Source organism: Lepisma saccharinum, chromosome 1 (assembly GCF_977018435.1).
Source record: "Lepisma saccharinum chromosome 1, izLepSacc3.1, whole genome shotgun sequence".
Classification (NCBI taxonomy): domain Eukaryota; kingdom Metazoa; phylum Arthropoda; class Insecta; order Zygentoma; family Lepismatidae; genus Lepisma; species Lepisma saccharinum.
In genome coordinates this window covers 77434100-77451148 of record NC_139229.1, presented here as the reverse complement: position 1 = coordinate 77451148, position 17049 = coordinate 77434100, and the positions used below count along the sequence as shown (strand labels likewise).

Genomic DNA, 17049 nt, shown 5'->3' with positions numbered 1-17049 from the left:
ATTGCACGAACGTTGGTACTGCCTGCACGGCTGATAGGACACGGAAAGTCTGTCTGAAACGCGATCGACGGAAGATTAAGAATGAAGGTCCAGGCGGTCTGAATGGGTAAAAATCACTCTCGAATACAAACGACACAATTCTTTACACTCTAACGAGTGTTGAGGAATAAAGACCGCAGTGGGTCTTTTTATGGCCATCGTTAAGAACTTGGTACTAAAGTCATTCTCAATTATGTATGGATGATTATTGGACCTTGCGTGTTTCAGATCTTGTACTGAAGTACGGTCTGGTAAGGGGAAAATCGTTCCACGATGCAATTAAAATTTCTCTAATTTTGTTCTTGGATTCAGAAATCCACGACTGATCTCCAAGTTCTTATAATTTATTAAATTTCATGCATCTATAGAAATGTTTACTCTTTTAGCTTCACTTCAAATCAAAAACCGTTTAAATCGGTCCACTGGTTCTCGAGATACAGAGTTTTGAAGATATCGATGGAAAAATTTCAACATGGCGTCGGATTTCAAGATGGCGGCGAGTGTGCACAGTTTGGTTCTCACTGTGCATGATGCATCTTCTAGATAGGACAAGTACCAGTCTAGTCTTGAGGACACTATTCACAAACTGAGACGAGAACGAGACTGAAGTTCGTAAAAACGGGACGAGATCGAGACTTACTCTACCAAAGTCCTATCTACTTCCAGACTTCGTTAGTCGCTTTACTATGACACTTATTCAGACATGGAATGGTAGTGATTAAGATTGTCAATTCATTATCAACGAGTCGTGAGTGCACTATTTCAATCAAAACATTAATTTTGCAACCGAAAATACATTGAATTATTATCTGGATCTGAGGTAAGATTGACGATTCCAATAGCTTCACAAGATAAATATTTGTTACAAAATTCCACATAGAACAGATTAGATAATTATTGTAAAATAACAAGAGAATTCAATGACAGGAAAAAATTACAATTAATTCTCTTATAAATTAATAAATACGCGAAAACCTGCATAGATTAGTAAATTTATGTTAAGGTGTCATAACTAACTAACTAACTAACTCTCTAGCCTTCTTAAACCCGAAGGTTCATGGTTGCAGCAACACAGGCCTTCCATCTTTCCCTATCTTGAGCAAGATCTATATACTCTTTTCCATCCCTACCGATTTCCTTTAGGTCCATTTCAACGTTGTCCCTCCATCTTCGTCTTGGCCTTCCTACAGGTCTCTTACCATCAGGTTTCCCAACAAGAATCCTGTAAACTCCTCTTTCCTCTCCCATTCGTGCCACATGGCCTGCCCACCTAAGCCTTCTTGATTTAATTATTCTAATAATATCTGGACATGAATACAAATTATGCAGTTCTAAATTATGTAACCTTCTCCACTCACCTGTCTCCTCATCCCTTTTAGGTCCAAATATTTTCCTAAGGATCTTATTTTCAAATACTCTCAATTTATGTTCCTCTTTCAATGTAAGGGACCAAGTTTCACACCCATATAATACTACAGGCAAAATTACTGTTTTGTATATTTTAACTTTTAGTTTCTTAGATATTAAACGAGAAGACAAAAGTTTATGAAGAGAGAAGTAACATGCATTTCCTGAATTAAGCCTACTTTTTATTTCCTCTTTAATATAATTTTCATTTGTTAATATTACTCCTAAGTATTTGAATTTGGAAACTGTTTCAAACGAGTTGTTATCAATAATTAGATTTTGATTATTACCTAACACTTGGTTTCGGCCTGTAAGCATATATTTAGTTTTCTCTTTGTTAACTTTCAAACCTATCTCTTTAGCAGTTTTGAAAAATATTTTAGCATTATTCTTAATCGTATTTATATCATCCCCCAGTAAGTCTACATCATCTGCATATGCTAACAACTGAGTCACACCATTTAATTTTAGTCCTTCTTTAGTTTCTTTTACCTTCCTTACAGCATATTCTAAGGCAAAATTAAAGAGCAATGGAGATAATGCATCTCCTTGTTTTAACCCATCATGAATTATAAATTTGTCAGACATATTATTACCCACACGAATTTTACTTTCTGTTTCACTGGTGCATATTTTTATCATACTAACAAGCTTCTTAGGTATTCCAAACTCTACTAATATATTATATAATTTATCTCTTTTGACCGAATCATATGCTTTTTTGAAATCAATGAATAGTTGATGGACATTTTGATTATATTCCCACTTTTTTTCAAGTGTCTGTCTGATGTGAAAAATTTGATCTGTAGTTGATCTGTTACGTTTAAATCCACATTGATAATCACCTATAATTTCATTAGCATATGGGGTTAGTCTTGTTAAAAGAATGTTAGACAATATTTTGTATGTTGTTGAGAGTAGAGAAATGCCACGGTAATTATTGCAGTTCATTTTATCACCTTTTTTAAACACAGGAACAATTATGGATTCTTTCCACTGTTGAGGGATTTCTTCTTTATTCCATATTAAACAAATTAATTTATGAATTTGACATATTAATGAATTTCCACCATATTTAATTAACTCAGCTGGTATTAAATCAATGCCAGGTGCTTTGTTATTCTTAAGCCTTTTAATAGCATCTTTAACTTCAGTCAAGTTAGGTTCTGGAACTAAAGGTTCTGTTGTGTGTATTTCATTTACTTCTGATTTATCTCCTACATGGACATTTAAAAGGTCATTAAAGTAGTTCTTCCATCTGTTTAGAATATCGCTTGGGTCAGCTAGAAAATCACCGTCTTTATCTTTTATCAAGTTTACTTTAGGTTGCCACCCCTTTCTAAATTCATTTACACCTTTATATAAATCTCTGATATTTTTATTTTTGCTGTTTGTTTCAATTTCGTTAATTTTGCTTTTCAAGTATTCTCTTTTTTTACTTCTAAACGTGCGGTTAACTTCTCGCTTTATTCTATTATAATTGCTTAGATTTGTATCATCAGAGTTATTTAACCACCTAAGTCTAGCCTGATTTCTTATTTCTATTAGATTATGACATTCATTATCAAACCATGGCTTACTTTTTCTTGGTTTATGGTATCCTATAGTTTCTTTAGCTGCTGATTCTATTGCATTACGTATGTGCTCCCAATTCTTATTTACGTAAGGTGTCATGCTCCTTGAAAACACATAATAAATATGGCCTTACATTGCCATCTATTAACAAATGATGTTAATTTTCAAAATAAAATATTAGCCGGTCTCCGTAGCGGAGTGGTTAGCACATCGCGCTACTACGCCAGGGGTCCCGGGTTCGAATACTGGCATGAACATTGGTGTTCTTTGTGAGTGTCCTTTCATCCTATCATCACTCTTCGTGATTAGCAGCCAAGTGGCAGCCAAGCGCAGTAAACCAAATCAATCAATCAACGAAAGAAAACATTACTACAAATTGACTGCTTCGTGCTAGTTGCCAAACGAATGTCTAAAAGCAAATTACGCGTCCCGGTTAAGTGGAGGCACACTGTACAGTGGTTCGCATCCCACTTTAAACTTAAATTCAGTCCAGACTGGCCTCTTTGGCTAGAAAGTAAACTTCAAACAAATTCCAAACTTTTGAAACAGAGAAGCTGAAAACTCCGCTGTCCAACAGCCCTTTGAAAACCAAGACCCACCAAGCAGCTTTGCGCTGGGTAACGCATGGCCATCGCATCGAGTCCCATCGTCGCTGTTTCCTGACCTTCGCGATCGGAACCTGCTACTGTTTTCAAGTGTGTTTCCTATTGTCCTCACTAAGCTAGGTCAACAATGAACTCCGACCGGGATGGAACAAGGGACCGCTCGCACCAAAGGCAAGAGCGCTAACCATTCAATTACGCGAGAACTTGACAGGCATTTTGAAATGGAGATTAGGCTGATATCGAATTGAGCATTTGAACGAAACTGCCAAGTTACCTGCTCGTCCAGGGAATACACCCCTAACCTAACCATTAGAACTAACTGCTATAGATAACCGTTATAGTTTTCATGTTTCAACCTCTTTAGAAAACGCAGCGATGATGAATGATGAGACAAACCCAATGATATCCGTTCCTTATCCAAGATTCGTAGGGCGTTGTGCTGATCATGACCGTTCGCAGAGGGAGGCCAGTAGGGGCACTTGCCCCCTCGCCCTGCCCTGAGATGTCTGGAAAGACTTCATACAATTCAAAGGATGAAATTGTAAAGTGAAAATGTGGACGAGGGTTGCCGTGAAAGGAAGATGCTTTATAAGAATTCTATTAACCGGGGAAAAGCATCACTCCACGTTTTCCCCACTGAGAAAAAATCCTGCCTTGTTGCAGACCACAGCAAACAGCATTGGATTTCTTTTAATTTAACACCACTAATTACTAGAGGCACATATTTTTGGTAAATAAAAAAGCAAAATTTCGGTACAAAAACTGAGTCAATTTTGGGTTCAAAAGCGGTAAATAAAATAAAATTTCGGTGGTATATAAAAAGACATATTGGTTTTAAAATTGTGAATATAATCCTAAATTTGATTTAAAAACTACATTTATTCCACAGAATTAACATTTCACTTCTAATAGCACATTTATGTAGTTATCAGACTATTAAGTTTATTTCTGTGTAAAGTAGTCCATTTTTGCTTCTCCAATATTAACAGCAGAATTAATCAATTTTCCGGGAATTGCATAACTCTCAGGATAATTCAGACCTCAGAAGGTGTCGCGTCGGTGAATAAACCCTGAATTTCGTGTTTAAGAGTTAATTTCGCTTTTTGCAGTTCATTTCGCATTATTTCGTGACAAAATATGGTCACAAAATGCATCTCACACCTTTCAAAAACATAAAAAATTAACACTACAATGTGTTTTTTCAAATTTCGTTTTTTCGTCATAAGCGAAATATGCATGCCCCTACTAATTACCTATTTTGGTTTGTTGAATTTCATTTGTTATTTAGCGTCGCTATTCTGCCACGTTTGGCTAATCGCAACGATGAAGATGGATTGTGATGATGAAATTGATAAAGAGACTCTCACAAATAACACAGGCCGAAATTCGAAATCGTGAGGTCCCGGGTTCGAATCCCGGTCGGGCTTGGTTGTTTGTGAATGTCCATTCATCAATTTAATCATTTCATCACTCATCCCCATCTTCGCAAATTAGCCAAGAGGCACAAAACGCGAAGTAAAATAAACTAAATCAAACTAAATCAATCGAAATCCTGACTCTTGGCGTCGTAGCTCGCTGTGCTACCCACTCCGCCTCGGAGGTCCGCCACCTATTTTCGTTAATCGCGATATGGATCATTGCCACGATGGGCGTCTCCAAACCAGAACCTTGGTAAGGCGAAGACTGCAATTGACTCAAGTGACGTTCCAGGGTGGTATAAAAGATCATTGTTGCCGAACTGGAGCAAACCATCACAATTTCTCAATTAGCACCGTGCACTTCCATTCAAATTACACACAGGAGTCATGGTTTGCGTTACGCTATAACTTTCACCTAATCCATCCTACGTGCACGCGGGTCACTTACCCTTGGGCTTCCTATAGCCAACTTTACGACCCCCCCTCCCCTCTCCAGGTTGTGTTTACAAGAAAATGCATCTGAATAATTGCGCTGGCTAGGTAACGAAATTTAATTAATTAGCCCACTTCACTAATTAATCCATCGGAACAACCGCCCAGAAACTTATTTTGTAATTAAGGTAACAGCGTTTGCCCCCGTCCCCCCTCAGGAAACGGGACTATGAACTGAAAATGCCAAATGTTGAATTGGGTTCGAATAGGAGACGGCAGAGATATACGCCTCGTGCATCTCCCACCTTACGTCACAGCTAAAAAAACAAAAGAATGCTGCTGAAACGTGATAACGCAAAGAAAAGTCGCCAGAGTTCCAGAGCTGGCCAGTATTACGTACGGGATCTACAAAAACAGTATCATTGATCTAATTGAAATGGCGAACCTGTCATCTATAAATAAAAAGGAGTGTTTACCCATAACTTGGCTTGTGTAACAGGGTCGAGAGGGAAGTAGGGGGGGGTCGTTCCCCCTACTATACCACTCGATCACGCAGAGAAAGTGAATATTGAAGCAGGTAAGTAAACAATTCTGCTTGCACACTGCTTTTCCGATGTGTATGTAGGCCCCACGCTAAATTGTTGCGCAAGGAGAGCTCAGCAAACAAAACACTGTGGCGACTTGATGATGAATCATCGTTTTAAGGTAGGAAAAAAGGAAGATAAACTGTACAGTCCGGTGCATGACAAGAAGATTTCCCTCATTATTGAAATGATTTTATTGTCGCCCCAAATATCGAAGAAAATTCCTTCGAGACATTAAAAGAATCAATAAACGCTTTGATTTGCCCTTCATAACTGCAGATGCGCGGCAAAAGATTGATTCCAAGGCTATTTCAGGCAAAGACAGGCTAACCGGGACTGAGTTTATGGTTCGAAAGTGGATCTGGAATGCGACACCACCGTCCAACGATCCCTGTGAAGCGACAAAAACGGTAATGTTGGGCAAAACTCTGAATCTATGAACTCGTTGCAAAAAATACGAGAAATTGTGAAATTTATCTGTCCAAGAAAGGCAAAGTTCCAACTTAATCTAAAACATACATAACTATTTAATCGTTACAAATATTAATTTGTCTAGGTTCTAAGGCTTCATTATTTACGGTATGATTTTTACATCACTTCTTTGTTCAAATTTATTCATAATTGCATATAGTCATTTCGAGGAAATAAAAATAAATTATTGTTCAAAATCATTCTCCCTTGGTTTGCATGCTCGGGGGACTTTCAAGATACAGGTTTAGGTTGATTATTGATTGATTTGGTTATTTTACGTCGCTTTTCTTCCACTTTTGTCTAACCGCGACGATGAGAATGATTGGTATGATGAAACTGGTGGTTTGATTGATCTGCATTACTTTACTTTGCTTTTTGTGCCACTTTTGGCTAATTTGCGAAGATGGGGATGAGTGATGATATGATGAATGGGCACTCGCAAACATCCATGCCCAGGCCGGGATTCAATCAGGGACCTCTGGTGTCGTAGCGCGATGTGCTAACCACTCCGCCACGGGGATCGGCGAAACTGATTAAGGGACACTTATAAAAGAACACCCATGGCGGGATTCGACCCCAGGACCGTGGGGTTGTAGCGTGCCGTGTTAAACACTTTGCTCCGGAGATCGGCCTGCAGGTTTTGTATACATCATACATTCCATTAATATGACACTGTTTTCTTAACCCGTTATGATCAAAATTCTTTCTACGTGTACTTTTCAAAAAAACTAATTACATATTGTCTAACAACAGACAAACAGAAAGAAAAACGGGTTCGAATCCCCGCCTTGGTATGGGTGTTGATTGTGTCAATTTGTCATCAATTTGATGATGTCATCACTCATTTTCATCTTCGCGATAAGCCAGAAATGCGAAGTAAAATAAACCAAACCAGTCAATCAAATAGAAAATCAAATATTTTGTTAAACTGTGAGATCTCATTAGTTGAAATGGATTTTAAAGATTTCAAATTTAAAATAAGCCACGGACTAGGTCCTCAATATAAGCTGTTTCGCAAAATAACATTTTGACAAGCTCTTTACGTAGGAGTGGGGAATGTGCCGCATCCATAAGCAAAGGTCACTGCAAACGAGCGTCTGGTTAATCCTACGGCGCATTTACAGAAGATTACAACCACAGGTTTGGAGCATGGCGTTTGTCGCTGGGAAGTTGGTAACGATCTATGACAAGCTCTGTTTAACTATGCACAATGCATAGCACGTGAAGTTGAAGCATTGCAGTTCATTAGTTGCACAAAATGGAAACTCATGCACGGTTTGCACGGTTTATAATTCGCAAATGTATCCAGAGACCTGCTTGCATAGTTTGAATTTCAACCATTCTGCCTAAACAGTGGCGGCGATTGGGTTCCAAAACTGGGGAGGAATAGAGAGTTTACTTTCCCTTGGTGGATACGGTTTAGCATAGTGCGGGAGCCAAAGTTGTGGGAAATGGGGGGTAACTGCCCCCCTCGCCCCCGCTACTGCGTATAAAGAAAAAATATACTGCATGTATTTGTATTCTTGTTACTTAGCGTCGCTTTTATATCACTTTTGGCTTATCGCGACGGTGAGGATGAGCGATGATATGGTGAATTTGATGAAGGGACACCGGCAAGGAAAACCATGCCCATGCCGAGATTTGAACGCCAGAACAAGATTGTGAGTCGAACACTCAACCTGTTCGGTCGTCGATGCGGGTTCATCGTAGTGGAATTTTAGTGTGAAAACAACGGTAGTGTGGTAGAAATTATCACTACTAGCATGAAAATTGAATTAAATATATGGAAGTACACGCGAGTATGTGTGAATATAAACATCACCATGTCCGTACTCTGTGTTCGGGGCGTCCTCAGCAAATCATAAAAAGCTTACAAAAAATCTAAAAAAGTCTATACGTTTTAAGTAGATATCATGTTCACACTGAAGGCACTAAGCCACTAAGGTGTGTCGTGTAAAACAGAGCACTGTTAGTCACGTAACAGTGAAAACACTCGCATTGCCACTGTTGCTGTCCCAGATATAATTTATCTGATATTAAAACTATTGTTGAGTTCCTCTTTGATTATGAACGCGTCGTTGTTTACTCCGCATTCACTTCTGCCACATAGAGATGATACAATAGTTTTGTCACAAATGTGTTCAAAGTTTTAAAATCTAATATGCGTCTCTTTGATAGTTCCTACTACCTGCTGAAAAAAAAACATGTTTACTGTAATGTTAAAAATATAATAACGTGCCACGGATGCGACAGTAGGCTAAATATCGATTATACCGCGCTAACCTACCATAACAAGTAACATGTGAGTTACACTTTTAAAAAGTGTACAGAGTTGAGAAATGTACCAACTTTACATTTCCTGCACCATTAATTGGAGTTTCCATATTCACGAATTTCGTATTTGGCCAACAAAAACGGGTTAGCACAGCAAAATAAAGGCGACGGTATAATATCAATGCATGCGATACCGTACATCTGTTCCGTGGTTAACTGCTGTTAATTTCTGATTAATTTCTGATTAATAGATATTTAATGAAGATCAAAAGGCTGTTGTTTCGAGTTACGGTGGTATCCTGCATCTGTAGCGGTATACCGATGCAATTAAATTGTTATTTCTGTCCCATCTGTGGACAACATTGATATGGTAATACAATACAACTCAACTAAACTGAATAAACCACCAGGAAATTCAATATGAATTAAAACGGCGCAATGTATAAAACATACACGGTTCGACCAGGCTTTACTTTAATTTTTATCACTAATTGCTATCATTTGGGGGTGGGGAATGATCAAAATCGACGAAAGGAAGTTTCTGTGTATAAACATTTAGCGACAACATGACTTCTGAACGAAGAGTTGTGTACCAGTGTCAAATTGGAGTTCTGTTAAAACCAAATTAAATGTGTCGTTATGTATCATATGTCCATTATTTTTCAACTCGGCAACGTTTGTAAACATTTGCTTGAGTACTAATACGAACACAAATCAAGCAATAACTATAATTGCAATAGTAGCTAATGGTTTGGCGTCGAGGATAAAACAGTCGATGCAAAACTTAGCGAACAATTAGTTACATTTGTAAGTCTATAATCAAATTATCTTCGAGCAAGACAATCACAGATGTTCAAGGAACTGATTCCATTAGTAGATAAGTTAATTATCGAAGAACTGTACACACATATGTAAGAGTTAGCTGTAAATCAACAACGACTTACTAAGTGCAAGGTCAAACAGGCTACAGGGTTGTATTGGCCATACACGACGAATCAATGAGGTCTCGTACATATTGGTCATTAGCCAGTGGCGAAGCGTCCTATGAGGCCAGGAGGCCGGGCCTACCCACGCCATTACTCTTTGAAAGGTGTATTTACTTATTTTGTCAAAACACATGTAATGCAATGGAAAAGTTTGGAATTTTCATTTATGATAATTACAAAAAAATTCTAACCCTGTCCAGTATACGAACTTTCCACGGAGTGAGGCACATTTGCTGGGGCCTCTTCTCTTTACATTCCGTCGTACGGTCGTATATGCGGGAAGCCTAATCTTACGAGTACTGTACGTATGCTTATAACGTGCTCCTGAGGCCGGCCTCGCGGTGTTACCCACTAGCACGAACAGAATATCAGCAACACTGCATTTCCGCCAGGGTTGGAAATTTGTGGTGTACCGGCATTTTTTGTAAACATTAGTCTGTGTTCGTGCAGAGATATTTCTATTTCATTGTACATTCTCCATATTTTGTACGAAACTTAGGTTTTCCTTCCTTTCATCGACAAATGTAAGTGAAATTGAAAATTACGGAGTACTGTAGTTCTGACTTCGTTTTCTGGTCAGAGTGCTGATGGTCTTGTCAATTCTCCCAACACCGTAGCGTAAACAGAAAGTCTAAAGAACTTATATGTGTAAAGTAAGTCTTCATACCAAATAATGTAAATTAAAATGCTAGCTACGCCTTATATTTACAAAGTAGTTTTACTTTCACTGGAAATAGAATAATTCATTTTTATCGTGAACGGAGATTCCCTCGTTAGTTCGCTCTCTGTGATAACTTGCCCCCTGCTCAGGGCGTTACAAGGGAGAGTGGCTCGGAGCGCGAGGTTCGTGGCGGTAGAGCTTTGTTTGTGATTCGTGTGTTGTGCAGCGATCAGATTTACGCAAGAAGTGCCGGACTGAAATGCAAGAACAATCGAGTTCTTAATTCAGTGAAGATGTAATCATCGGTAAGGTAGGACCCACTTTTGGTCTTTCATGTTTCCTTCTTATAACAATCATTTCTAAAATGTTTTCAACTATATTTTCCTTTGCAAGTAGCAGTGGCAAGTGACAGCAAAATATTTAAAAAAATTCAAAGTTGTTGAAACGTTATTTAATGCGTTAACACTGTCGTTGAATAAATATTACAAGCAGACATTTTTTTATGCAGCCGACACAAGCGAAGAGGTAGGCAGTTTTGCTTACCCTGAAGGGATAACAAGAGAAGAGGGCGGTCAATGAGAGTACAATACAAGGGAAGCCTTTTTTGGGTTTAGGACAAAGAGTTTTGTGTTATGGGGTTATTGCGCGGGCCATGTCTGTTTCAGGTCTGGCGGAACAGGCCAGTGTTGTCACATTGGATTGGCAGAAAAGAGCTAAATTGCGCCTAAAAATTGGGATTCTATTCTCTCAAGCAACTACATTTATTATAACCTGTTTATATGTTACATAGTAACCTGTCGCGTTGCCGGGTCCCAAACAAAGATCCTATGTTCTATTATCACGTAAAGGTGTCTACTAACACAAGGGGTAGAACAAACTAGGATGCTAAGTCACACTGAATGAGAGAGGTCACCTTTACTTATGTTATTTCTTGAAAGCCGCGTGGTGGTCATCCTAACACGTTACGAAGCCAGGTGACCTAATTGTGGCCATTTCAATGTTTCCTGATCATCTTTAATTCATTCTCCATACATTCTCATCGTCACGATTTGCATAGAGCAGAACAAATGAGACGAAAATATGCAAAATTTAAATTATGTTTACTTGCACATACAGGTGTTAGAAATTCATTTATCTAGAAAGCCAAGACTGGAATTAACTACAATCATTCCTTTAGTTAGACAACAGATAACAATGGTGTTTTTCTCGGTGCGAGGAAGTCTTGCTAAAAAAAAATAAGTTGGCAGCAGTAGAACGTACCAAACTGACAGTCGCTGAAATTGCGGAATTCTGTCGTCTGCTCACGGCACAAACGTCAGACTGACCCGAAAATTATGGGGGGAAGGGGGTTTCTAGCCCTTTTCACCTCAATTGCAAAATAAATTTAGAATAAAAGTGATGAAGAATTGACAACAGGGCTCGAGAACGTCACGCCACTGGCAAGTAAAGAAGCGGCCTGGAGAGACATTGAACCACTCTCCATGACATAGCCCCCCCCCCTTTCTTTTTACATATTTAAGCAACTAATGGAAAATATCACACTTTTGTGCCTACCCTGCTAGGAAATCTACGCTTCGCCACTTGCCATTACTTGGTTACGCAATAACTTTTTTAAAAAGTCCTTCGTGAATCAGAGCTTGTATGAGGGAAGTCAGCAGTTTGCCTTTCACATCATACCCGAATCATAGGCGCAGACTTTGGCGGGGCAAGGCACTTTCTGCCCCTCCCAAATTCAAATAGAAGGGCACATTTTATGTATATTTACATATTTAAAGTATTTCTTATGCTGATCTTGTCCCCCCCCCCAAAAAAAATTACCTTGCCTCCTCAAAATTTACCTTAAGTTGGCGCCTCTGTACCAGACATAATTGCCAATCCTCAAAAAATAGTATTAGACACATCTCTCAATAAACCTTAATAATTATGCTTTGTCTAATCATGAACTCACTATATTCATAACTTGTATTTTTTCCGGTGAAAACATTGAGACCCTACAGAGCAAATAATATAAACACGGCGAACAGTTTTTAAACAATTTGTTCACGATCTGTTCAACGAAACAATTTGACCTTCTTAGGTCCGAATTTATACATGTCGAAGCCCGAGATTAATCGTCAACATGGAATTTCAGTTGCAATTTTTATAGCAAGTAATAACAGATGGACCATTCTTCTAAATCCTGGCCTGGGTCGTCGGTTTTGTTCTACCAAATTTGCGGAGGAAATATGTTACTATATCCTCAATCCAAACTAAAAGAACGCCATCAAACACATTTGATAAAATATTTGAACTTGTTGTACGTGAACAAGTCAATGGTATGTTCGGCTTTAATGGTTTTAATGATTTTTTTTCGTATTTCAGTCCTGCATGCAAAGCAAACTATGACTTCGACGCGAAGATGATTTGTGACCAAGAAAAGAGTTTAACCGTACGTTCATATTGGACTATTGTTGTGGTAGAATCAGAATACGTTGAAATGAAAGGAAGTTTCATAGCGAGACGTCTACTATTAGTGGGACGCCACTATTATAAAACAACCATTATGTGCAATCACATAACGTTTAAAATCTAACAACGAAATTCCTAATAGGGACTATCTTTTGTATTTACAATATCAGTATACTTTGACTGATGATCTAATCGACATTGATTGTAACTTTAAACATAACTTCAAACTTGCAAATAAAAATTTGAAAGTGGGGTGGGTGTGCACAAGCGGCCATAAATATCACAAATCACATTTTTTTTATTATGACGAGTGTATTATGCAATGGCAAAAGCAAGCAAAGGTTGTGAATGATTAAAGCTTTCTATGTTAGGCATCACGATTACAATATCAATTGTCGACTGTTTATAACAGATGGTACATTTATTCATTTGTAATCGCACATCGAGACATCCACACTGTTCTATACACATGCAATATTTTTGACACTTACCTTAACAAATGAAGACCAAATCCAGTTCTTTCGATTCGCTTGCCAAACGAAACACACACGCAAAGCAACACAGACCACTAGAGACGGGATTCTTGCAAAATCACGTGGTAGTTTAATATACGTTTAGTATCGTGTAGTTTTACCCGCCGGTGATTAAGTTTACTTGTGTGTAGACAAATTACTAATACAGGCTGGTCAATATTGAACGATGTGTTACATATTCCAGCACTATTGTGGGATTTTAAAGAACAGGTTCAAAAAATTAGCAATTTCCTTCTTTGTAAAGAAAAATATAGTTGCGGGAGGGTACACAGTTATTGGTTTGTTTCAGGCACGATATCAAAACATAAGAATAACTGGAAATGATTTAGCGAAAGCAGAAACCGGCGATGTTTTGTTAGCTTGCACTTTTGAAGAAAACAAACACAAAATTTTTAAAAAACCATAACAAAAAAAAAGCACACTTGCCAATTGTTTCGGACTCGCTTTAAGCAACAGCTAGAAAACCAAAATCAAAAGGCAAAGAAACAAGCAAAGCACATTCACAAGAACACTGATATACAAACAGAAGAAGATTCACTTTTTCCGTGACGTAACCGTTTCGCGCGAGCAACTTCCTAGACGGTCGCACCACAACTGCTGTACGGCTACAACCATGCCTCTGACGTTTCGGTTGCGAATCGCCCTTTGAAGTCACGTGACGAAAAGTGGGACAGTCCTATTCGGATGAAGCGGGGGGAGCCGTCAGCAGCGGTTCGCTCGCGCCCGTGCATGGGCACATTTTCATTACCGAGTTGAGAAGCAGGGCGGTCGGCGGAGTATGTTCACTCGCTTTTGCGTATTGACTGGATCGTTTGTAACAAGTTACGAAAGGAAGGGGGAGAAGATGGGACAGGTTCTATATAGTTCGGAACGTATATCAAAACTTTCAACATATTTTCTTCTTTGCGTGCGTGTGCGTAAGCCACCAAAAATGCCACAAAATTATGCATGCAATATTTGAATGGGTGTGAGTGAATGAACATAAACATGATTTGATTGATTTTTGTTGTTTAGCCTCTCATTTGTGCCACTTTTGGCCAATCGAGGCGATGAGAATGAAGTGATATAAAAACAATACCCATGCCCATGCCGGGATTCAAAACAGGGATTGCTGGCGTCATAGCATGCTGTGATAACCACTCCTCCACAGTGGTCGGCTCAGTATGAACAATTTACCTGTGGTTCGTAAGTGCAACGAACTCTACATAATTTTATAGCCGCTTCTAAGGTCTTGAATTTTGATGCTGCCAACCTCCGTGCCGGGGTGGTTAGCACAGCTCGCTACGACGCCAGAGGTCCATGGTTTGAATCCCGAGTGGGAATGGGTTTTATATTTCTCTATTATATTTTACACTCAACAAATTTCTAAAATTAAAATTGAATGAGATTTACCTGTGTGGTAACATAACAAAACAAGGCAAAACATTTTACTAACATTTCTTAACTTATCCAATTTTTCGAAATTTTTGTTGAATAAAAGACCGGCATATGCAAAATTGCTTTATTCTGACTACCGCGGAAAACGTTCCTAACTTGATCCGACTAATCCAGATCCGAAAAGCAAGAACAGACCTCCGTGGTGGAGTGGTTAGCACAGCGCGCTACAACGTCAGGGGTACCGGTTTGAATCTCGGTGTGAACATGATGAGTGTGTCTTCAACAGTTTCTTCGTATCATCACTCATCTTCATTTTTGCGATTAGCCAAAAGTGTCAGAAAAGCGAAGTACAATAAAAAAAGGAAAGGCAACGCAGAAACTTAATATTTATATCAATATTTTACTTTTGTGCGTTCAGTTGTATTTGTTATGGCTCCATTATTGTGTTTTTGATTTGTGGTTGTTTGTAACAACTAGTAAGAAACCTTGTATCAGTGGAACAAATACGAATTTTTCCTTGCACCTGCAACCACCCCTAATTTGCCAGTGGATTTATCCAGTGAGCGCATGCGCAGAACCGTCGATGGTCTCGACCAACGCAGACGGACTATAGGGGCTATCCACGAGTAAACAAAAACATATCGAACGGCACAATCGATTGTGGAACTGTAGCACAACAACTTCCGGTTCACGGCGGCCGGGTGATTCAAGCGCGTACTTGTGGCATTTCTTCTCGTTTGTTTACCGGATGAAATGGATCATATAAAAGCACTTGACGAAGAGGAGAATAAGAGATATCAGGGCAAAGTAGAGACCTTTGCATATCAATTGGATGAGCAACTAGGAAGTAATACGGCATTATTCCAAGATGAGATCCATTTGCTGATCGTCGTTTCATTGGCGATATTTGTAGCCTACATATTAAATAGAAAGTAATTTTTCCTACAGAGCGAGAGCGCTTAAATGCATACATTTATGTTTTAAGTAAAAAAGTGCGAGATGTACGGACATATAAAAAACGGGAAAAGGAGCTTCTTTTCTTCTTTCTTCAGACAGGGCGAGTCAGAGGGATGCGGTAATGCACACTTGCTGGTTTCGTTCCCGTTTGAACGCAGAAATACAAAACGCTGATTGTTATTTTAAGTCAATTTTCTGCTATTTGTGTTAAACATGACGATGAAGATGAATAATAAACTGGAAAAATTAATGATGGGAAAAACACAATGACACACCATTGCCTCACCATGGTGTTCAAACCTAGGACCTCTTCTCTATCAATGTTGATTTGATTGATTGAGTTGGTGTTTTAAGTCCATTTTGTGCACAGTAAGGCTAATCGGGACTGGACCTACTGTTTAAAGTAGGATCCGAACCACTATATGCCGCCACCGGGAATCGAACCCTTGATTACAAGGCGACGACGCTACCACTGCGCCACCAGGGTGGCACTCTATCTATCAATGTTGAAAAGGTTTCCATTGTAAAAGACGAAAATTAATAATAATACCCGCACTTAATTTTCTGGTTACACAAAAAAATATTTCCTCTGGTTGCACAAAAATTTATTTCTTCTGAATACACACACACACAAAAAAAATCTGGTTACACAAACATTTAATACCGTTCGTGTGTACTTCAAGAACGTAACGTGTAACCTATCTGACTATGACCGAGCAGCTTTTGAAAGGAAAAGTAATATTTTTGCTGATATCACTAAAACAGAGAGAAAATCGAGATTTGAATGATTTCTCTTCTACCTTTAATGAAGTGCAAGGGGTGCGGGACGCAAAATTTTTGGTTGGGAAGGAAACAGGACGGGGTATTTTTAATGTCCTGACGTTCAAAACGGGAAAAATAATGTTATTTCCCGACTAAATTGGGAGATTATAGGAGCGGAAAATATTCAACATTACCCGATACTAAAAAAAAAAAATAATTATACACACAATATCACCCTCGGGTGATGATTTATTTTGCATTTCTGGAATAAAAACTGCTAATTTCAATAAATTTCGGACATTTAGTACAAAAAGAAAATATGTAGGGAATAAACTACCTTTAAACTCTATCATTTTTTCCGAAGTCTGGATCGGAACGTGATTTTTTCAGGTCCCGACTTTTTGGATTCCTGCACATCCGTTGTCTACTCCTGCTAATGGGCTTCCAATTTTCACGCTTGAATGCAATAATTTTGGCGCCTAGATCTCGAGGAAATGGATGAAGAGAGATCCGTGAAAGA

General features: G+C 38.7%; 1 protein-coding gene across 1 annotated transcript in view; it reads right to left on the bottom strand.

Annotated features, from left to right (window-relative positions):
* LOC145996780 (uncharacterized) overlaps positions 1-13507 on the bottom strand; it is an 892808-nt gene extending 879301 nt beyond the window's left edge. Inside the window, exon 1 of the mRNA XM_083133317.1 lies at positions 13392-13507. The gene's annotated coding sequence lies outside the window, so the exon portion shown is untranslated. The remainder of the gene's footprint in view (positions 1-13391) is intronic.
* Between the last annotated feature and the right edge of the window lie 3542 nt (positions 13508-17049).